The sequence below is a fragment of the Panthera uncia genome, chromosome D1 (assembly GCF_023721935.1).
Source record: "Panthera uncia isolate 11264 chromosome D1, Puncia_PCG_1.0, whole genome shotgun sequence".
NCBI classification, from domain to species: domain Eukaryota; kingdom Metazoa; phylum Chordata; class Mammalia; order Carnivora; family Felidae; genus Panthera; species Panthera uncia.
In genome coordinates, this window is record NC_064808.1 from 104,822,978 (window position 1) to 104,828,796 (window position 5,819).

At 42.0% G+C, this 5,819-nt stretch overlaps 1 protein-coding gene across 1 annotated transcript in view; it reads right to left on the bottom strand.

The window, feature by feature from the left end:
- The window catches only part of RAB39A (RAB39A, member RAS oncogene family), a 29,659-nt gene that overhangs the window by 22,782 nt on the left and 1,058 nt on the right, over nucleotides 1-5,819 (bottom strand). The window lies entirely within an intron of this gene.

A 5,819-nucleotide genomic window follows, 5' to 3' on the forward strand; every position in this document is an offset into this window, starting at 1 on the left:
GAGGACAAGAACAGGCCGAGGACTCACTACCCAAAATACAGAAGAGAAGTGGGAAAGCCCCCAAAAGTCCCGAAGAACGAGCTTTACCTACTTTGCAATTTTGCCTAATGCCAGCCCAGGGCCCTTAGGTATCGGGCGTATAATATTTAGTTTACTTCAGGATGTATAACCACCTTCATGTACCAATAGGGGCACTGAGGTTGTGGCCACATCCACCACATCAACGGAGTTATTAAGAAAAAAGAAATTAAGACAATGACAGGTTTTTCTAATTACTAGCTTGTTTCTTGACTGTGCTGACTACAGAGTCACTCAAAATGGTCTGAATGTCCCGAGGGGACAAGGCAAGTAATGTCTGCAGGATAAAAATATGTCTGGCTACCTGTGGCATCTTTTCACGTTCCGTTACGCTTGTTAGAAAAGACGCTGGCTCATTCTGACATACCATTTTACCTGGAAACACCACAGAATCCTTTTTGGGATGATTGGTCACTTCCTTCTGTGAATTTCTCTTTTCCAAAAAGTAGACCTTCACAGATACATCTGTGTTGTATGACTTGTCATACATACCTAGTATATTTGCATTTGTATTATGTGTATACGTATCTTAAAATGTGGCTGTGGGGAAGCTGATTCATGGTAGTCAATGCGTAGCAAACGAGATGGTCAAGTGGCCCATGAGATTATTTTCTTCCGTGAGTCTGAGTAAGAGGCTCAGACACTAAGAGAACTGGGAGCTGGCAGAGTTGGAGAAGAAAACGAACCAGAGTGAAAACCCACAAACTCTTGCTTTGGGAGCTTCCATACTTCCAGACACCTGTCTATTCCATAAGCCTTCGTCATTCAGGAGATCTGGATCATTTATAATTTATCCCAAGCATCTAAACTAATTTGGCTAGATTTCTGTTACAACACAAATAATTAAAAAAAAATTTTTTTTAATGTTTATTTATTTTTGAGAGAGAAAGAGACAGAGTGAGAGTGAGGGAGGGGCAGAGAGAGAGAGAGAGAGAGAGAGGGAGTCACAGAATCTGAAGCAGGCTCCAGACTCTGAGCTGTCAGCACAGAGCCTGACATGTGGGTTGAACCCACAAACTGTGAGATCATGACCTGAGCTGAAGTCGAATATTTAATCGACAGAGCCACCCAGGCGCCCCTGCGGCACAAATAATTTGAACCAGGACATTATTTTATCTGATTACTCAGTACAAATAGAGCCTTGCTTGTATCGTGTCTAAAACCTGGAACGACAGGAGACTGCAGTGATTGTGGAGCTTAACTGTGGACAGTTTCTGCTCTGTTATGTGTGCAGTTGTGAACCCAGCAATCCAGGATTGGAAAATCTTTTTCTGTTAAAGACTATGAACTGTCGTAAAGAGGGTAGGAATCAAACACAAAACAAAAGAAAACAATTTAGTTTAGGCACTTAATGAGCTCTCTTGGGGCATCTGGGTGGCTCAGTCGGTTAAGCCTCTGACTCTTGATATCGGCTCAGGTCACGATCTCACGGTTTGTGAGATGGACCCTGCCTTGTGCTCTGCGTCCACAGCGTGGAGCCTACTTGGGATTCTCTCCCTCCCTTTCCCTCTCTCTGCATCTCTCCTCTCCCTCTCAAAAATAAATAAACATTAAAAAAAAGTTTCTAAAAAAATTCTTCTAAGGAGAAATAGACATTGCTTTTAAAATTAAAAATAGAGAACATAAATTAAGCCACTTTTACACATTAACTTTGTATCAATGTTTTGAAGGGGTAGGAGGGAACACAGACAGGTCGGAGCCAGAGGGACAGATGAGGGGAGAGAAGCCAGAAAGAAATAGGAGAGGAAGCGACACACTAACATAAAAAGGGAGGATGGGAGGAAATGAAGAGGGACAGATCCAGGAAAGGGGCAATGGAAAAACAAAACTCAGCTGAAGGAGAGGAAGGACACGTGAGGAAGACAGAGATACATAGCAGAAGGGTTGCTAGAGAAGAGATGACAAGACAGACAGAGGGGTAGGGAGAGGTCCAGAATGTTCAGCTTGTTAGGCAGAGGCCATCCTCAGGTTCTGGGGGCCCAGTGGAGCGGGGCGGGGTGGGGGGCATCGTCCCTTCTCTGGCACTTACTACTTACAGCCCTTTGTTAACGAGCTGGTTAATGAGCTCCTGAGGTCTCCCACTGCTCCAAACCTCAACAGTTTAGGGATTCCGCCTAAAGAATGCGACTGTACTTGGGGCGCCTGGCTGGCTCAGTCGGTTAAGCATCTGACTCTTGATTTCAGCTCAGATCATGATCTCAGGGTTTGTAAGATCGAGCCCCACATCCGGGCTCTGTGCTGACAGTGTGGAGCCTGCTTGGGATTCTCTCTCCTTCTCTCTCTGCCCCTGTCCCGCGCACTCTCTCTCAGAATAATAAATAAATATTAAAAAAAAAAAAAAGAATGTGACTGCACCAACTCACCAAGGGAGCTTCCCTGGGGTTGTACTCGTTAGAACACAAGTTATCATACATTTTCATATTTTTTTATTTTTTATTTTTGAGAGAGAGAGCGTATGCACAAGTGGGAGAGAGAGGCACAGGGGAGAGAGATTCTTAAGCAGGTTCCACACTCAGGGCAGAGTCCAATGTGGGGCTCAATCCCACAACCCTGGGATCATGACCTGAGCCGAAATCAAGAGTCTGACGCTCAGCCAACTAAGCGACCCAGGCACCTGGATTTTTACCTTCTAAAAAGAGCCTGTCAAATACATTTGAGACATGCTGGTTTAATCAAAGTTAAACGGGCTTGTTACAGTACTTCTGAGAGCCTTTGATATGAATTTCTAAGAGAGTTCTACATGGGATGCAGGGATTCCCAACCTTACCTGGCCACAGAATTCATTTTTCAAGAGAATCACAAAGGTAACTGTTCTTGCAGAACACACTTTGAGAAGCATGGCACCAAGAGGATGCTATTCTCTTTGCATCTGAGCTTTGCAATCACTGGCTGTAACCATAACACCCCGAAGATCAGACAACAAGGAATAAAAGGCAAAATCTGGTTTGAAGCCCTGAGGTTTCCTAGCCCTACAGCCAACACTGCTATTTCTTTATCTCACTTTATCTTTATTTATTTTTTTAACACTTATTTATTATTGAGAGACAGAGAGACACAGAGCATGAGGAAGGGCGGGGCACAGAGAGGGGGAGACACAGAATCTGAAGCAGGCTCCAGGCTCCGAGCTGTTGGCACAGAGCCTGATGTGGGGCTCGAACTCACGATCTGTGAGATCATGACCTGAGCCGAAGTCGGTTGCCCAACAAACTGAGCCACCCAGGCGCCCCTCACTTTATCTTTATATTGCTTTAAGTGCTTTTTACGGGAAGTTCAAAATTTAGAACCTTATATTTGATGCCCTCTAATATTTATCCTGAGTCACCCTGTGCTGAACAATATTCTTGCTTCTTTTCCTGCGAAACTTCGTCCACTATGATGATTCAAAATTCAAAGTGGTGGGGTGCCTGGGTGGCTCAGGTCATGATCTCATGGTTCGTGAGCTTGAGCCCCATGTTGGGGCTTCACATGGACAGGCAGAGCCTGCTGGAGATTCTCTCTCTGCCCTCCCCTTCCTGCTCTCTGTCTCTCTCTCACAATAAATAAATAAACTTAAATTAAAAAAAAAAAAATCAAAGCGGCAATTGCTAGTTTCCCTGGAAAGCCCACCATGCTAGGTCCACATTCCCTTCTTCATGGGCACACGGTAGCTCATCTACCTGTGGCCTTTAACTCCTTCCTCCTCAGTGAACTTAGAGCTGAAGGGATCTGTACCACATTCGTCTCCCTTGCTTAAAAGGAACATTGCTTGCTCTATTTCCAAAGGAACACTCTCCATTTCCATTCCCCTGTGCGGGAACACAGTGTTCGTGAAGAAGATGATGATGTCTCAGTGGTGGCAGAAAAATAAGAAGGTACCAGAATGATGGCTTAGAGCAGAGTTACTCCACCAACACGGACCACTTACCTTGATGAAACTGTCACACAAAGAGAAATAAACTTTTATCTTTAATGAAGGCACTGTAATTCTGACTTGCCTTAATGCAGGAATTTGACATTTACCCTCACTAACAGTGTTAATAACAAAAACATTTGAGTGTTATATTATAATTTACGGTATGCTCACATAGACATTATTTTTGTAAACCTTTTTCACTTTGATTTTGTTTCTTCTTTTTGAAAGTAATTATTGTCTTCTAGCATGTGTTAATCTGAACATTGAAAGTTAAGGCTTAATATTTGTCAATTACATCTCAGTAAAGCTGGGGTGGGGGAGAAAATGAAGATTAGGTAGGGTCATAGTTATTGCCTCACTATTTTGTTCTGTTTTTTTAATGCTTTCAAACTATACTCTGAGTTGTCTAAAGTAGGTTCCTTTCTGCTCGTTTATGTACAATCAACAATAAACCCTCAAATATAAAATTCCCTATGAATTCCTAATGATATGACTAATACCTTCATGAACTATAGTGACTTTCTATGAAATAAAATGTATCTATTACTCAAAAAAGTATCTATTTTCTTCTGAAAAGACACAGAGTGGTTTAACAATGATTGTTTCAAATGCAATTTCATGTTGAAATATTCTGCTAAACTACAGAAAGCAGTATTGGAAGGTAGCTATTGAAATATGTATGTATTTATGAATACGTCTTTGGTAAAGAGCCAGACAAAATAAAGCATGACTCATTGTCAGTAAACATTCCCTAAATGTCCTTGTATTATTATGGGAGAGGTACCGTCTGGTTTTAATAATGTATATAAAACAAATTGCTATTTACATCTGCTCAAAGGCATTAAAAAACAATGATCTACTTAGCAGAAAGGACTTTAAAGTCTAACAAATTAATTATCCTTTACTTTGTTGTCAATAAGGTGAGGAATTACTTCTTAGGAAATAATTAGATACAATAAGACTTCACTACTTATGTTTCTTGTAGTTGCAACTCACTAGTTTCTAGAAGTTTAAGGTATAAAGAGTATGTTTTTATTACATTCATTTTAGAGGGCAGAGCAAGAGTTATTAGTAAATGCCTTTTTTGGGGGGGAGGACCACAAAATATCTTAAATTTCATCTCTGACTGAGATCACAGGTGATGGAATCTGCAAACCATCTCACAATGGTGAAAGAGGAAGGAATCTTAGAGATCATAATAACCCCATTTTACAGATGAGGAATCAGAAGTTTGAAACCCTATTTAACTAAAAGAGGCTTCTTGAGAAGGAAAAACAAGTTTCCTCATGGACTTCTAGGGATTGTACAATTCGAACCTTGAACAGTAACCTTTACCATCTCTCTGAAGGGCTGGCCTTCCCATCTTTCCACTCCACGCATGGGAGTTCCCGGATCGTGTGTGTGGATCGTGTGGATCAGTGTGTAGCTGGGAATGGAAACCAGCACTTTACAAGCTGGAACATTCCCACAGAAGTATGCTGATCTCATTGGGAAGTGCTGGGGGCTGGGGCTGGGGCCGGGACGCCATGTTTGGGAAGCCCCCTCCTGGAGGACTGCATTTCACAAGCGGAGGACTTGCTGAAGATTGCAAAATGCTTGCTTAAGCGAGTTTTAGGTGACAATGCAATCTTAAAAAAAAAAAAAAAAAAAAAAACCCAAACACTACAGTGTATCAGATTTCCTGCCTTCCTCTAAAACTGAACAAAACAATCCCCCCCCCCAAAAAAAAGTGTCCTCCAATCCCAGAAATTTAAATACGCTTTATTACGTAGTTCGGTCTTAAACACCCAGGAAACGCAGGCAGATTACATCTAGTTCTTAGTGACATAACACGACCGTCTTTGCAAAC